Below are 18,853 nucleotides of genomic sequence, written 5' to 3' on the forward strand. Positions count from 1 at the left end.
ACAAGGACTGCATTAAGTCTGGTAAAATTCAAGTCAATGCATCTCCCCGTTCCAATGAGCAACGGAGACACCGCACGTGTCTCTGTTGGTGGGCCTCAGTCATTTGTGGGTCCTCAGCCATTGATGGAAATTCCACATTGCCACGGCTGGGCTCAGGCTCTCCATATGACCACCAGTCGTCTATTGGCAGTGTATGAGCGTTGCTGGAGAGGGAATATTGAAATGCTACACACTGCGCTAGGGCTAAACTGGAAGTTGAGGGTTGCGCCCTGCACACCGCAAGCACACCGCAGGGGACGTGTGCACGGCGTTTGTGCGTATCGGTTGCATGTAACTTGCGTACAATTTGCAGGTTACACACACACACGGTTTGTGAGGACTGCTGCACAAATCCGCAAGCAATCTCGCACGGGGCAGCGCGTAACCCGATGTACGGATTCGGTGAACAAACAAATGAATTCGCGAATGAATTAATAGTCCACGCGAGAATGGAGGAATGAATTAACGAACGAATTCATCAATTACACTTCCAACGATTTCGTGGGTAAACAGGAGAATTTATGGGATAAATAACGAATTCATGAATGCCTGAACGAATGAATGTATCCATACCCGAACAAACCAATGCATTAAAATGTTACGTGGTGTCTCTGAGCGATATATACATGGCATATAAAATATTTAGACGTCCATGAGACACCCTGGCAGAGGCTCTGCCTCGCCGGGGGGGGGGGGGGGGTGTAACTGGGCCAGATATTTAGTTATTGATCCTCGCTGGGATAATCGTCGGGGCGCTGCAGTTGACACTTCCCATGGCGATTACAACGGTCTGCGGTTTGTGACACGCTGCTTTACGGAACAAATTATCAAACAAATTGTAATCAGCTGGCTCGCAGTGAGGCACAGGGCGAAGCAGTCTTGCCCAACAGAAACTAAAGTTCGCATTAAATCGTGAAATAATGCGTTAATGACAAATAAAATAAAAAAAACTGCAATTTTTTTTTTGGGGGGGGGGGGGGAGAAACCAGATATTGATGGTTTGGTGAACAGGATTCTTCATCAAGGTTTTACCTTGGCGACAATGGCGGAGCCAGGATTTTCAGGTAGGGGGGCAAACCCCTCCAGCAATGAAAAATGATAGGAGTTGTTAGTAAGTAAGGACTTGTCCCTTGCTTCTTATTCGACGCGTGTGCGGCGATGGCACAGCCATCGATCGAGGGTCGAATTCGAACCGCGTTGTGTGATCGGCATCGCGCTCGGTAAAGGTGTTTGCCTTCAGGGAAGTCGTGTGGACTGTATACGTAACTGCGCACAATTCTGTGAGTCACCTATAACTGCTTTGCCATTACTTATTGCCAATTATGGACTCAGACTATTGTCCTATCATCTCATAGAGTCCCTGGCACATAATAATCTGCTACACAGTGGCAGTGGGAGTCGCAAATTGCCGATTTATTACTAATAAACCCCAATGATCCGATCGAAATTAGGGATTTCGATCGGATCATTGAGGAGAGGGGCACGTGCCACCCCCCTCCCCCCACTGGCTCCGCCAGTGCCTCAGAGAGTGAAAAAGGTGACTATTATATACATGGGGGAGTGGTGCCGGAGTGGTTAATGCACTGCACTATGAACCCCGGCAACCGAAGTCCGATTCCCGGTCACATCTAGCATCGGTGACGGTGATTTCTGAACCGGTTCTGGGTCACCCCACACCCCCCCCTCCCTTCACCAACCAGCACTGACCAGCGCGGAGAATTTTGGGGCAAACAATCCCCGTGACCGAGACGGCACGTGGAAGCCTTCATCCAGCAGTGGACTGATAAAGGTAGGAAACATTATTTAATATTGGAGGTGCTGTGCACCACAGGGAAGAGGATGGCCAGATGCATCTCGGGGACCACAAGACGGGATGGGATCAGTCATGAAGAGACGAGGGTGAAGGCAAGAGTGCCGGTACCCATCTCAGACAAGCTGAAAGAACGTTTGACTCCAACGGCTAGGGCAGGGGTCGGCAATCTGAGACTACGGAGCCGCATGCAGCTCTTTGAGGGCTGCTTCGTGACGTCATTTACTTGTTAAAACCCCCGTCTCGTATTCACACGCATTGCAGCTCTTGAAATATAGATACATGTTTTTTTTGTAACGAAGTAAAACAGAAATTAGATTCGAAGCTTTCGTGACTGCAGGAACTACTCTTTGGTTCTTTCGGTAAAGTCACGTAGAAAATCTGATCAAATAATAATAGAATACGACGTTTCGGTTGCAACACAAGCAACCATCATCAGGTAAGAATGAATGATGAAACACAGACACGGAAACAACATAGGCAAACACACATGCAGAGAGAGAGGCACACACTTAGTGTGTGTCTCGCTCGGTGTGTCTTTGTGTGTGCCTCTCTCTGCATGTGTCTGCCTATGTTGCTTCCGTGTCTGTGTTTCATCATTCATTCTTACCTGATGATGATTGTTGGTGTTGCGACCGAAACATCGTATTCTATTATTATTTGATTTTATTTTCTACGTGACTTGACCGAAAGAACCAAAGAGAATAAAAAAAACAATCTGGCTATTCTTGTTATTTTGGTTGCCGACCCAGATGAGAGGAAAACCACATCGGAAGAAAAGTGATGAGCATGGAAGCACCAGACGTGGGACCAATATGCAGGCATAGATAGACAAGAGGTGGTTCAAAGTAGTGAAGCAGGATGTGAAAGTTTGGACGTGGAGATGCTGGCCCGGGACAGGAATGAGTGGGCTCACGACTTTATTTCAGCTGGCAAAGCCCACTGAGATAAGCAGCTCTGCTACAAAAGATGACCAAAGCCGAAGATCGTCATCAGTGGCGGCGGTTGCAGAACACTGGAGGGAGGGAAGTGTGGCGAAAGAGGATACATTCCAGGAACAACAGGACAACGAGTGCAGAGGATATAGGAGGACCTCTTAACGGTACATGGTGATCCACAGTGGGTCTCTGTGTTGTTCATGGATCCGCTCGTTCTCTGTATGACAGCCCAGGAGAGTGCCTTTTTCATACCGGTGACTTCTGATAAGGTAAAAAAACAGCCTCTACAACTGCCGAGTAATCTCACCATTTCATAATAAAATTACAGCCGTAACCTTGAGAGGCGGTTTATTAAAGATCGTGTGCCGAGAGGTGTGTGCCACTGATAATACGTTGCTTCTTTGCTCCCGCATCTATGCTCCCAGTCTTCATCACCCCACACATAGCAATGTGGTGAAGTATGGTCAAGAAACCTCCATGACCCGCAAGGCTGCATGATGGGAGACGCTCGTGGGGTGATAGATCAACAACCATAGGGATGTACATGTATGTTTTAGAACACTCATGTACTTTACGAAATGTGAATATGAATACACACATTCCCTTAATACTCGTTATTTTTTTAACCGCCTTTCATTCTAGATTTGCAGTTTTCGTGACTGCAAGGATTCATACTCTTTTGTTTGACTTTACCGAAAAAATCAAATAGTATACCGCCTTTCATATTGAAATATCTCAATGAGCTATATTATTTTTATTTTGTAAACTACACTCACATGTATTGATAGAATGGATGTTTGGCTGTGTAGCCTCTACGTTGGCCAAAGGACAAGGCAGGGCCTAAACACTCACCCAAATGTGCCGAGTAATCAGTTTAATAATAAAATCAAAGGCATAACTTTGAGTGTCTTCTATTAAAGACTGAGGCATTACATTGCACACACACACGCATAGCCGTCTGAGTGCCGTGAGTATTTTGCATTGGGCCCTTCCGGATTATCTTTACAACGAGCGTAAACGTTGGTCAGCACGTTGTGCATTAAGGACATGGAAATTACGCAGTCAGCACAAGCTCAAGTTGTCCGCAAGTCGTTATTACCTAACCGCCGCAGAAATAGAAAATTTATATCTATAACAAGAATAACGGTCGGTGAAATCTGATGGAAGCATCTTTGCTCATAAATCCGATTGAAAGGGGCCATCGCCGAAACTTCAATTTATTACACAATATATTTATACGCCACTGATTTATTATATGATGCGATGGCGTAACAAATGTAAGGACTATGCAAAAGAATGAGTACAGGTAACTCGCTCAGAGTTGTGTCGCGGATAACAGGAGAAACACATGGATAAGAGAACAACCAGAATTCAAGTCGCCGCCAATGCGACGAAACCAAGGATAGCCAATCATATCCAGAAGGGAGATGGTCCAATTGGATTAGCATGCACATAGGACATAGCGGAGAACATTTGCATGCTTCTAGCCAACAACATTCAGACGATTATCTGAATGGACCTTCCCCATTGTGAACATCGACTTACCGTAATGTCTATGTAGCACTTGAATAAATCATGGCAGTGCACCTCTGAGGAAATATCTCTCACGCGTGCTCTTCCGCACACCGTCGCCGCATAAACACAACACTTCAGGATGCACTCCTGCTCGGTAGCCTTTACAGTAGCCTCAATTTCCGACTGAGCAATCTGATATAACCAGCATTGATTGGCACGGCCACGCATACTCTGCACCAGTCTCAGATGGCAATGCATCATCTTGCTTTAAGCTCTTTGCATTTATGTGCTGCAGGCATGTTCTGGCTACATCTGGGAGCACATTAGTGCTCGGAAGTTGAGCAACCATCTTAGCAACTAATCACTACCCGTTACCCGTTTGATTACGCGACTAATTAGATGGCACGAAAAATTGTTACGGAAAGAATTCTCACCTTTGTTCCCCACGTTTACCCCTGGATGGGAGAGGCGATGGGGTGGGGCTTGGGGATGTCATCCTATCCATCAGCCATTGTCACACCGAGCGTAGTTTGTTGGGGCTTCCAGGCTTCGGGAGGCAGTTTGTAGGGGGTGTCCAGCATTCAGGAAGCAGGATATGGGGGCGGCCATCGTTTTTCAAGGCATCTGAATCATGGACCACAAAAATTAGAATATTACAACTATTTGTCGTTTAATGAACTTAATTTATTACTCACCCAGCTCTCCTTACGAATGAAATGATATCGACTGGTGGCGCAATGGTGAACGCACTACACTACGACCCCCAAACGATTTGCATACGATGCCTGGCCAACGGATAACATCAGTGGCCATTTATATTTGAATCGATCCTGGGCCCCCTGCCTTAACCCACGCACACGAGCGTGGAGAAGTACGGTCAATCAGCCCCCCAATGAGCTACACAGCATCGAGAGACCTTTCATGTAGTAGTGTATTGACAAAAGGCTATACATTATTTTTTTCTAATAATATAAATACGTATGATGTTAGGTGGTGTTTTGGAAAATGGTACAAAAATAATCTCCGATTACAGGTATGACTCCATTTATAATGCGGCTCTTCACCACGCAGGTCAGTGTCGATTGTATGCATGTATGTTGAACTTATTTCACACCGTACGCAACCAACCGTGCTAATCGGAGGTGTGGGGGGAGAACAAACGAAAAAAACTAAAAAGCAATTCTAAAGAAATGAGTTTTCATTCTAGATGATTTAAAATGCATATCTCCAGCGGCTTCCTAATATCGGAAGGAAGGGCATTCCAGACGGTCGCAGGAGCACATCTGAAAGCGTGCGGGTTGGCGACGGTGAAGGGGGGCAGGGGGGGGTGCACAGGACCAGTTCAGATGTTACTCGCCACTGATGTTAGCCGTGGCTGGGAACCAAACTAAGTTTTGTCACTATCACATTGCGGTGTGTAAACCACTGTGCACCGCTGCTGCAGAAAAACTAATTTCAAAAAAATATCTGGCCAAATTTGTAACTAGATGTCAATTCAACTCAATGAAGATAATAGGAATTGTAATTGTTCTGCGATTGCAAAGGTCACGAACTATTGAGCAACAAACCATTAAACATGCATATACTGACAAGCTTGACCCATGTTATTGACTCCCAAGCCATCTCTAATGCGTCATCAAAACAATTCGTAAACGGGTCGTCATATGACGAGGGTCGTTTATCGATCACAGATATTTGCGATAATTATTTATGGAATCTGGAATGGCTACACAAGACCATGGGATGGATACATCGAATGCAGATCAATTTTCGTAACGTGAGCACCACTCAACATGTGTGTGAGAATGTTCAAACCGAAACTAACATGCGGTCCAATGTCATCGGTCACACGTGGCAGACCATTACGTACAATATATGTAACATAAAACCTCACCGCTTTCTTTTGTCAGTCCCCTGGCATATGTATCTGTAATCGTGATGTTTGACCATACTTCACCACGCTGGTCCAGATTGCTTAATCAATATTCGTTTTTTCTCTTGCATGTGATTACCAACAATGCAGAAATGTAGTGTTTTGCTCTGCATCTGCAGCATACATACAAAAAAAGAAGAGAGACCAACAATGCAAAAAAATGAAATTAACAACCCTACCGATTACATTATACTCCAAACAGTTTTCCCATACAGTCATAATAATATGTTAGAAGGCAAAGGCACAAGGCTACGACTGCTTGCTCGCCTCAATGCTGACGGAAGGGCCTCCACTAGAGGGAGTTCTAGAGAGCAGCTCTAGAACGAATTACAGCATGAGAAGTTTGGCATAGATAGTGCAATGTTACTATACTACATTGCAGCATGATAAATAATGCATTGCTGCAGAGAGGACTTTGATGTTACATTACTGCATTGAAATACGGTAGAACTGTTCGTTAAGAAATCAGGCCTCAGCTACCATTACGCGTACATTTGTGGGGCTCATTAAAATTTGGATAATTGTACTTGTACTTGTTTCAGCCACTCTGGGTACACGCAATTGGTTAATACATTTTCTAAGTTCACAGCATTTGACCTAAATTCAAATTAATCAAGTACAATGTGATTTAATGCCATTGACAGCCTGACCAACTAACATGACAGATTTGGGGTATGACACATTATTTGTAAATAATGTAATGGCCTTTGTCATATAGGAATACCGTGCTAGTAACTGATGCTCTTTATACTACAAGTGGCGTGTAGTTCTCTGATGTGGTTTCAGGTTGCACCGCGTGTTCGGTTCCCGAAGAAGCTCTCAGCTTGTTAAGCGGACATTACCACACCATACAAGCCGAAAACTGCCGGATTACCATGCAGCATTTGGCCTTCATATCGACACCGTTTCTTTTTCAGAAATTCATTCATTGGCATAATTAGTTCACGAATTGTCAATACAGACTTGATACGGAATTCCCAGATTCCCGGTGCCGGTTGAGAACGTAGACTCTTCTTTACGTCTATTCCTAAAACATCACCGTCAGAACATTTCCATGGATAATAACGAGACCGTAATAAAATCACGCGCCTTCAAGCAACCCCAACTACCAAACACAGCATGGGGAGGTTTTCGTCCAGCAGTGGATTGATAAAAGACCTGCAAATAACACGTACACCCAATTATCTGCACCCTGCAATACCAACCTGCGTGTTCCATTTAATAACGGGGGGAGGCTCTATTGCACGTCTCGAGTAACATGGCTTATTGATTGATTGACTGACGTCTTTAATTGCATCACTGCGTTATGAAGTGCGCCCGTCTCGTGTGACACCAGGGGGTATTTCCATGCCAATGTAGCGGTGCTATTACTGGTCACTCGTCTCAGGTGACACGGCACTTCGGCTGAGCTCAAGCAGCCGGTGGACTGCTGTGTGATTCCGTCCTGAAACTCGATACCAAGTTTGTGACGTAAATGTTTAAATAACAGTAATGATCTACAAAAAATAAAGTAGATAATGAATGAGTGCACAAAGAAGTGCGGGGCGAGATGCATGCTTGGAATTACACTGATGACAATGGTACACGTGGATTTGAGAACACACAGGTGAATTATTTAATTTGAACGGTAAATAAAAGCCAGTTGGGGACCTGGGCCAGTCATGACGCTGCAAGGGATGACGCCCGGTGGCTGAGACGAATGAGAGCGATGGCCCAAGGGATAGAACGTGTCCTAGAGGATTTCAACCCAGGAGATGGAGCGTAACATAATTTGGTGTGCAGGTGCCAGGTGAATTACTACATCGCAAAGCTCGTAAGAAGTTGTGGCGGCCTGTGGAAGCCTTCATCCAACTGTGTATTGGCCATGGCTGATAACGGTGATATATTTGTTGTCATTGTCCCCCAATTTGATGCCAACAGTGCTGTCGGTGTTACGAGATGAAGAATCCATTGCATCTCTCATAGAGCAGTGCCACCCTTCGTGTTAAAGAAAGGCCCATGGAAGCTGATATCAGAGAGCTCCTTCTGAGACCCCTTCAAGTGACCTCTGGTCCATACAGTATAGGGCAGCACTTTCCCACGGGCTCTGCATAAAATTAATGGTTGTTTCATGACATTAAAACTGATATTTTAATTCTCAGAGCTGGAAGTTAGCCAAACTAAGTGCACAACTAATTTAATGTGATGGATTTTTTTTGGGTTCGGTCAATGTTGACCGAGCTAAGACCATCAGCTAAGTTTGTGTCCTTCTATTCAATAGTAGGTTGGAGTGCTCTTGAAAAATAATGCACCAATACGCCGAAAGAAGGAGTGTTTGATCAGTAGAACACACGGATCGGAGAACGTACGCTGGTCCATGCCATAATTCATATTATTCAGAAAAGTCAGTGTGCTCGGACATTACACGTCAATAAAAGGGACAATGGCCACGCTTTCAGATGCACTTCTGCGGCCGTCTGGAAAGCTCTTCCTCCCGATATTAGGAAACCACTGGAGCTATGCACTTTTAAATCATCTAGATTGAAAACTCGGTTCTTTAAAACTGCTTTTTGTGTTTAGTTTGTTGTCTCCCCCCCCACCTCCGATAAGCACGGTTGGCTACGTTCGGTGCGAAAGAAGTTCAACATACACACGTGGCCGGCGGCCGAGACTAACGACAATAAGAGCCATATACGCAAACACGCCAACGTACAGCGGCGACTCCAACTCGTGCGTGGGAGCTCGGTGGACCGTCAATATCGTAGGAAAATGAGAGACGGCGATGACTTGGAGAAGCCCTTGTCATCCAGCAGTGGAGAGATCATGATGATGATGGATTCACTAATCAGGGGTGTATACTGCTGTGACTTGGGTTAATGCCAGGTTCCTTGTCAAACCTTTACCATCTCCGTCTAATCCGCGGCAGCCCAGCCACTCCCTCCCACCGCTTGCGTTAAGCTACACTCAGCCATACAGTACAATTCCCCTGACGAAACACTTTCATGCAATCCGCATTGATCGCCAGTGCTTTGCCAGTCGAACAGGGGGCATTTCCACATACAATTATAGATTGGCAAAACCGCTGAAATGTAAGCCGCTACACACGATGCGAATATATTTTGAGTCAATATACAGCCCCCCCCTGTTCCAAACACACTTTTCCTTGGACCTCATTCTTTTCCAAATGTACATCCATACCTATTGATAATTTTAGCTTCAAGGTTGGCCGCCACTTTGACACCAATATCACACTTTGCTTCACATCTCTATTCTCGTATTCTCAAGATTGTAAGACGGCACCTTTTCCCCATGCAAACTTTCAAGCAAACGTTGGGAGCGCACGTGTTATATTCTGGTAGGTGTGTGTGTGACTCTATTTGTATATTGACTTCATTGACACCTGGCCAAAATTAGTGGTATATTTTCCACAGTATCTTGTAATGCAGAGAATACGGTACTGGTAGTTTTCTCATTGTAAACGTCCATGACATCCTGTTGCATTAACATTTTCATATTTGTAAAAACATTTCCCCGGGTTCTGTTTTGTATTTTTCTCAATGGCAAAGCAATCGTGCTATCTATGGACTGCCTGGAGCGAAACGAATAGATTTCCATCTTGGAAACTCCGGCAGAAAGCGACTAAATGAAACTATTTTATTTAACAGGTAAAGCCCACTGAGCTGTATATTAGTATAATGTTGTAATGTTATAATGATGATACTATGTAGTTTATACCTTAGTTGTTTACGTGGTGGTTTTAGTTACTGCAGCTACATACTATTAACACTTCTTCCCTTTATTAATGCTACCCCTATCCCCTCCCTGTGATGCTGCTAATCCTGCATAATGCACGGACACAAGTAGTACTAATCACATACCTGCATTTCCCATAAATATGCTAAATTCCTCTTGATATGCAAATTCTTTTGTCAAGGCGCCCCCCTTCCCCCCCCCTTCCAACCCAGCTTATATACATGCTCCAAGCACGTGTGCTGTTTCATTCAGACGCTGTCGCCTCGACAGACCTGGTTTCACCTGAGGACGGCTGCTTGCGTTGTGGCCGAAACGTCGTGAGAATTATTTTATTATGTTTTATTTTTATTATTTTATTACTTCCCTTCTACGTGATTTTACCGAAAGAACCAAGAAGCTGTATAGCTCTTTTTCACAAACAACCTAGCCACAAATGACAGCTCAACGCAGTGGCTTATGGGGAAATTTATATCAGCCAAATAATACAAACACATAAGCAGCGCGTCGCCCCCGATGAGACAGTGACCTCTTGGAAGGGGATACCACAGAACTACTCACGAGGTGCCTCCCAATGCCCCTCATCCACACTAGGTGGTGCATGTCAATCTTTTAACGGTAATGAGTCTCAACTCTCCGACGCCAATCCTAAAATTGAGCTACAAATACAATGTGTAATTGTACCCGATTTAGACTTCAAATTAAGATCACGGCTTCGAGTCAACATAACAAGAGGAATCAGGATAGTTACTTTAAGTATTTTATCTAAACTGTTATCAAGTTTATTAACCTAAATAGTTTCCACCAGTGTCAATAATTCAGTTAGATTCCTTGTCCTGCATGCAAAGAATGCCTACTGTATATATCTCTCTTCGGCATGGTGTGACTTTTAAAAGTATTCCCGGGTAACATTTGAAAAATATTACTTGGGTATACTGTACTGTTAAAATTCACACCCTGTATGTCTTCTAGTTCGTCTGATTAATATTTCCTATTTCTTCCATCCAATCTGAATACATCTCTCTTCACTACCCCGCCCAAATACAACTTCTATCATCGCTTTCGTGATCTCGATCATCTCTTCGGCTTTGTCCGAATAAACTCTTCGACTAAAATCTAACTTCGTCCCTTCTTTCATCTCAACATACAACATCTCTATCGCATCGCGCTCCTCGCACGGAGTCACGCGGTCAGCGTTAACAGAGCCGATTCAAATTCATCGAGTTCTCATTGGGCACGTGTTACATATGAAGTATTGGAAATGACGGCAGGAAACTCCTTGACGGGTAACACACTTTTTATTAAATCTTGACTTGTCACGATACAACGTGTGGTCTCTATTCTTCTGACTACTGGTCACGATACAACGTGTGACCTCTATTACTCTGACTGCACACTTCACTTAGCTTGTGTAGACTCTATGCCTCTGGCTACACACGCATCACTCGTCTCGTGTAGACCCTATGCCTCTGGCTACACACGCATCACTCGTCTCGTGTAGACCCTATGCCTCTGGCTACACACGCATCACTCGTCTCGTGTAGACCCTATGCCTCTGGCTACACACGCATCACTCGTCTCGTGTAGACCCTATGCCTCTGGCTACACACGCATCACTCGTCTCGTGTAGACCCTATGCCTCTGGCTACACACGCATCACTCGTCTCGTGTAGACCCTATGCCTCTGGCTACACACACTGCATGCTCACACTGCATGCTCACCCTACACTCCGCCTCTGGGTTACACAGAGTCCCGGTCCCCACAGGACAGCGGGACTGGGTACCACAGGGCCCTATCTCTTCCTCTCCGTCTTCAGTCTTCGCTGGTTACACTCTCCCCGTGCGCCTGTGTGCATCACCTTATATAGTCCCTGCTCACGGGAGACGGAGCGGATGCGGACCTCGACGTGAGCATCGCTCCTTAGTTAACCAATCACGACGCGCTATTTCTACGATCCGTTTTCCCCCAGCGCGTGTTTCCACTACCCAACCAATCACGCCGCGCTGCCACCCGATCACTCCCTCTCAAGCGCGTCACCGGCACACAGCCAATCAGCACCACATAACCCACGACCCCGCGCTGACCCCTGATCCTTCACCGTCAGCGCGCGTCACCACACACACAGCCAATCACTACGCGCTGGCACCCGATCCCTACCCCAGCGCGTATCACCACTACATCACCCCCTCCCACATAGCTCGCAGCCGGCCCGGCTGCTAACCAACAACACAACACAACGTTAACACAACAAAAACCCCACCCCCCAGTGTGCCACGTAACGCAACAACAACAACACAACAGCATCCTATGTACAAATTGACAACTAACACAAGAAAAGTCAACAACAACACACACAACACCTCGATAAGAAGCTATATACAGCCCGACGAACAACACAATAAAAGCGATTTCCAGAAAATGAACGCGCCCAGCGTCTCTGTGACTAAACGCAGTGACGAGGCGCTCCAGCTTCCTCGACTCCTCACATGGTAGGTCATAAAAAGTAGCGCGACCTGGCGCGAGTCCGTCTGGCCGGTCCGTCATATGGGACGGGACGCTGACGACCGTCCCGTGGCTCCGGCTGCTCTAGACGGCGCGGATCGGGCCTGAAAGGACCGGCCCCGCCGCGAAGATCCGGCCGCCGGTGGTCGGCAGCTGTCAGTTCCGAGATACCTGGGAGGAGATCAGGCGGAAACATGTGAGGATCAGGCAGAGACATTTCCCCCTTTGGGTCGTCGGTCACGTCACATGCTCGGCCCTCACGACACAAGGGGAGGCCATATGGAGGCGAGAACAGTTTCAGTCGGGAGGGGTGGACGTACCACCGTCGCTTTCCCCATTTTATCTGAACGCACTGGGGGCGTGCAACACGCACGACCTCCATGGGTCCCCGCCATGGCTTAAACAATTTAGGCGACATAGCCAAAGGTGCCTGAGGGCAATGCAGCCAGGCCCTGTCACCTGGTTTCCAGTCGTGCACGGACACCTTCCGTGCACGCAACCGCTCGTTTGCAATTTGGCGAGCCCGCGAATTAAGCCGTGCGGCCTCCCTTGCCTCTGTCAGCTTATGAATATTAAATTTAATATGTTCTGCCAATTTTGAATTAGTTCGTGGCGCGGACAGGCCAAGCTGCGTTTCCATGGGCGGGTCGGCTTCCCGACCGTACATCAGATAGAATGGGGAAAACCCCGTCGCTGCATGGGGGGCCATCCTATACGCGGCGAGGACCCCCGGGACCTGCAGGTCCCAATCAACATGTGCCTCACACACCCGCTGGCACAGCATAGAAGTCAAAGTCTTGTGGAGTCTCTCCACCATCCCGTCCGTCTGCGGGTGGTACGGGGAGGTACGCACCTTCTTAGTACCCAACAGATCGCACACCTCTTGCAGCAATTTACTTGAAAAAATTTTCCCTTGGTCGGTCAGCAAGCGTTCGGGAGCCCCCTTGTCCAGGACGTAGCCCTGGACAAAGGCGTCCGTCACAGCCGCCGCCGACTGGTTGGCGAGTGGCCACGCCATAGGCCACCGAGTAAAATATTCGACCCCCACCAACAGGTACTTATTACCCCTAGGCGTGACTGGAAAAGGCCCCAGAATATCGAGCGCAACGAGCTCGTTAGTGCGCGAGACTTGAATAGATTGCAGCGGTGGATTAGCTGCCACGGGCGGTGGTTTCCGTCTGGCGCACTCAACGCATCCCTTCAGAATATTCACCACGTCACTCCCCATCCCCGGCCAATAATAGTCACGCTGAAGCAGGGCAAGCGTTTTGTTTACTCCCAAATGCAAGAGGCGTTCGTGTGCGGCCAAGACAACTTTCCCCCTCACAGCGGAAGGCACCACAAGTGCGTGCCGCCAGGACAAACTGTCCCATCTCATTAACATGCCTTGCTTAAGTACGTAGGAGCCAATTCGCTCCTGGTCCTCTTTGGGACCCCCCACCCTGCGGCGCAATGTTAGCAGGGAGCTGTCCGCCATTTGGAGACGGCCCCACTCACTCAGCGACAGTGAGAGCAGCGAATCCTGACCCTGAGAGGTAGCGGGGACATCCCCGATTGGTGCGCCCGCGGTCGCAGCCAATGCCCCCATATCTTCCACAACCGGCGGTTTACAGCGCGCCGATCCCAATAGACACGCACATTTATGACAAGGCAACAATCACGACAGGGCATCGGCATTTGTGTGTCGCAACCCCTTACGGTATGTAGTCGTGAACTGATAGTCCTGGAGGACTTCCAACCACCGTGACAATTGGCCCGAGGGTTGGGCGACCCTCAATGAATACTGTAGCGCCGCGTGGTCCGTCCAGACCGTAAAGTGACGACCATAGAGATACGGTCTGAATTGTTGTACAAAAAAAACAATGGCAAGCAGCTCGCGACGGGTGACGCAGTAGCGCTGCTCCGCCGGTGACAACACCCTGCTACCATAAGCGACCACCCTTTCGACTCCCCCAACGACTTGGGATAGCACCCCCCCAATGCCCGTGTCGCTAGCATCCGTATCTAGCAAGAAGGGACTCGCAAAATCCGGATAGCGCAAGGGTGGGGTACCCACCAAGGCGTCCCGGAGGGAGCAGAACGCGGCCTCCTCCTCCGGTCCCCATCGAAACTTCACTCCTTTCGCCGTTAGAGCGTGCAAGGGTTTTGCAATAGTGGCGAAGTGCTCAACGAATCGGCGGTAATAAGAAGCAAAACCGATGAAACTGCGCACGTCCGAAACTGACGTGGGTGTCGGCCATGAACTGACACAGTCCGTCTTCACGGGATCGGTAGAAATCCCCGAAGAGTCGACAATGTGACCCAAGTATCTAACGGACTTACGAAAAAGGTGGCATTTGGCCGGTTTAAATTTTAATTTAGCCGATCGCATTCATAAGAACACCCCTCTCAATCGCTGGAGGTGTTCCTCAAATGTTTTACTGAAAACAATGACATCGTCAAGGTAAATCAAGCACGTATCCCATTGCAAGCCCGACAAAACCAACTCCATAAGGCGCTGAAACGTCGCTGGAGAGGAGTGAAGTCCCATGGGTAACCGGTTAAACTGGAACAGGCCCCCTGGAGTCCGAAATGCTGTCTTAGGTTTAGACTCTTCGTCGAGTGGCAACTGCCAGAATCCCGATAATAAATCAAGAGTCGAAAAATATCGCGCACCAGACAATGCATCGAGGGACTCGTCCATCCTGGGGAGCGGATACGCGTCAGCCACAGAGATCTTATTCAGGCGACGGAAATCTACGCAAAATCGCAAGGAGCCGTCCTGCTTCTTAACCAGCACAATAGGTGCTCCCCAAGGACTGGAGGAAGGCGAAATAATGTCGGCTTCTAGCATATCGTTAACGGCCGACTGAACATGTTCCTTCTCAGCAGGACTCAGTCGGAAGGGATTTAGCCTGACCGGTGCCGCATCGCCCGTTTCAATGTGGTGGCGTAACAAATCCGTGCACCCAATGTCATACTTATGTTTACTGAACACATCAGAAAATTCCATTAGCAACTCGCGCAGCGCACCCAACTGTACCGCTGACAAATCGTCCGAGCCCGCGCACAGCGAATGGACCCATTCAAGGTCCTCCCTCGATTCAATGTTCTGCGTGGGACTCGGATCAACCTGCGCAACCAGCCGCTCATCCGCAGGGACCCGTGCCGCGTGAGCTAGCACGGTGCCCTGCTGAATGACGGCTGGCCGCGACCCAGCATTTAAAACCATCACAAACGGATCCTTGTCAGCCCGAACCAAAGTGTGAGCCACCGACAAACCGACACCCCCGACAGCCCTGTTAGAAGGACCCAAAAGCATGCCTTGTTCCGAAGTCTCCCCCACCCATGGTTTCCGCAACCGGAGGGGAATTCACATCTGTGAACCCGGGGGCACGTGCACGGTCTGTGTCGCCAACGCTTGTATCGTAGCGCACGCCGTCCGAATTTCAGTAGGGTTCGTCAAAAATGAAATACGGCGACCCGATGGTAGTTCAATGCAACGCTGATCGATGAGAATTTTAATGGGCATTTTAGCCAAAAAATCTGTGCCCAATAGACAAGGAACCGCCAAAGAAGACGAAACGAAAACGGGTCCCGACAATTTGATATCTCCAATGCAAATGGACGCCCTAATCTGACCGATAATGCCCAACGATCCCCCATTAGCGGCGTAAAATGGCACATCCACTGGGAGCAGCGGACGGCATTGGACGGGGAGAATGTTGTAAATGAGGTCCGATATAATAGTCGCCGACGCCCCCGTGTCCACTAACACCCTGACCTCGACCCCATCAATAGATCCCGTAACGACGGATGAACCCGCTGAAGCAGCCACAATTCTGTGCCCCAACTCCGACCATTCAATGTCTCCCCGGTCCCGGCCGAACCCCCCTCGCCGAACCGAAACCCCGAACCCTAACCGGCCCTCCTCCGCCGCAACGCGACGGCCCATGTGTGTCGAGTATGTAGGCCGAGCATGTGAGGTGCCGCGACTTGCCGGGGTTTGTAGGGATGACTTGGGCCCTTGGTCGTCGTCCAGCCGAGGTCCCATGGCGCGCTGACGTGGAGCGCGACAACTGGACGCCACGGACCTCGACGTGAGCATCGCTCCTTAGTTAACCAATCACGACGCGCTATTTCTACGATCCGTTTTCCCCCAGCGCGTGTTTCCACTACCCAACCAATCACGCCGCGCTGCCACCCGATCACTCCCTCTCAAGCGCGTCACCGGCACACAGCCAATCAGCACCACATAACCCACGACCCCGCGCTGACCCCTGATCCTTCACCGTCAGCGCGCGTCACCACACACACAGCCAATCACTACGCGCTGGCACCCGATCCCTACCCCAGCGCGTATCACCACTACACATACAACGCGACGCGGGCAGCGTCAATTGGCTTAGCGCGTCACGTTACACGTGTTTAACGAGCATCGGGCACGTGCAGCAGCGGAACGACTTAATTTGCTGGAGAACCCTTCGGCCAGCAGTGGCAAGAGCAAGCAATTGTAGGGTTGCACCTTTACCTGTTTTATGTACAGGGTGGTCCAAATGTATTGTGACCCCGCCCCCGTCCCCATTGCATTGTCCAATTCAATGATATAGCACTTAATATTTGCTCAAGTATGATGTATTTGAAACATAAATGAATACACAAAGGGGGAAAAATGTTAGGGGTCAATTAATTGGGGGGAGGGGGGTCACAAGACAGCTGGACCACCCCGGGATGTTTTTATTACTACCTGGCTACAGAATTGTATCCGACCTGATACCTAATGAAGGTATTTGGCATCATAGCAAACCACGTTTTTCGGTGCACATCATATCCTGTATAACGTATATTTCAAAGTCGCGAATAAATAAAACTAAACGTTTGGTATAGCCTAACGCTTTTTGGAAATCTCATCGTTTTGTCGATGACTGCTGGGGAGGTGGGGGGGGTTACACGTACACGACATATTTGCAAGCTCTGTTGGGTCACGGCTTTGAAGTCTTTAAACAATTATCCTCCTCACAGCGACCTGCGTTGCTTTAAATAGAGAGGAAATCTGGCTTAGAGGGCCCACTCGGAAAAGCGGTTGCACTTTGTGACGCACCCCGCCGCACGCAACTCCCAAATTATAAACACACAGGGACACCGGCACGCGCACACACAATCAGACGCAAAGACAAACATCCCCCGCACAGGCTCAACAGACCTTTGTTGGGCAAGTGCTGTTAGCGAGAGCACCTAATGAAGGCCACCTCGGCTCACGAGCGAGTGGATGTGGCCAGCAGCAGGCCCGGCCGCCTTTGTCTCCCCAGTGGCAATGTTTATAAACACCGCACCAGGTTTTCTTTTGAGGTTGAGTCGACCTAGGGGAGGGCCCAGGACCGGTTCAGATAATCCATCAACGGTGTTCGCCGTGAGCGGGAATGGAACCCGGTCGCCGGGTTCGTAGCAATGCGCGCTAACCGCTGCGCCACCGCTCATCACGGTCAGAGATGCGTAAACCCCCACAGGCACGAATAAACTATACCCAAAACTCTCTGTAAATTATGAGAAAGCCCGTCACAACAGGAGAGCGCGTGCAGGCTGGGAACAGGCACAAGACTGAGGGCATTGCATGCATGTGCAATGCTTTGGTAGTTACATGACATGCATCCAGCAAGACAAGATGATGATGATGGGAGTGGTGCCTTCCTGCCGTCGGTGAGCAGCACTCCTTTGCGTGCCATTAAATCTACGCAAATAAACAAAGCTATTGAACAGACAATGATACTGTACACATACCTTCTCATTACTTGCATGGTCACATTCTATTTTTAAATTATAAAAAAAATGGTTTAACGCATCCGATAATGCCACACAGTTTTTTTTCAACAGCACCGCTTTAACGCAAGCTCAAGTCTGGCCTGGTGGTGACATTCATTCTCCGTGTCATGGGCAGTCAAACTTGCTCAAATAAACGTTGCTGAAAACTTCTACACGTCTGATAGGCAAGGATGCACACGTGGGCAATGGTTGGACTCAAACATATCATATCTAACAAGCAATAACAATTGGCCTCCTCGTAGACAATATAAGCAACACAATAAATGAACAGAATGTCCACACAGTGTATTTGTTTTTGCACAGAAAGAAACAATCCTCGCATACAGGCAGCGGGCAATGCATGCGCCTCCGATTAGCACGGTTGGCTACGTGAGGTGCGAAAGAAGTTTAACATACGGTGCATACACACATGTTCGATTGCTGAAACCAGACGATTTCTGGGGCCATTATTGATGAAGCCACCAATGCGCCCAAATTGCCTCAATCCCCATTACAGGGAGGGCTTCATTGTTGAAACCCTTTAAACCACTCCACTTCCCGTGCCGTCCCAGTGGCTAAAAGCAGCAGCATCTCAGTGAGCAAAGTTG

Source organism: Lampetra fluviatilis, chromosome 23 (assembly GCF_964198595.1).
Source record: "Lampetra fluviatilis chromosome 23, kcLamFluv1.1, whole genome shotgun sequence".
NCBI lineage: Eukaryota > Metazoa > Chordata > Hyperoartia > Petromyzontiformes > Petromyzontidae > Lampetra > Lampetra fluviatilis.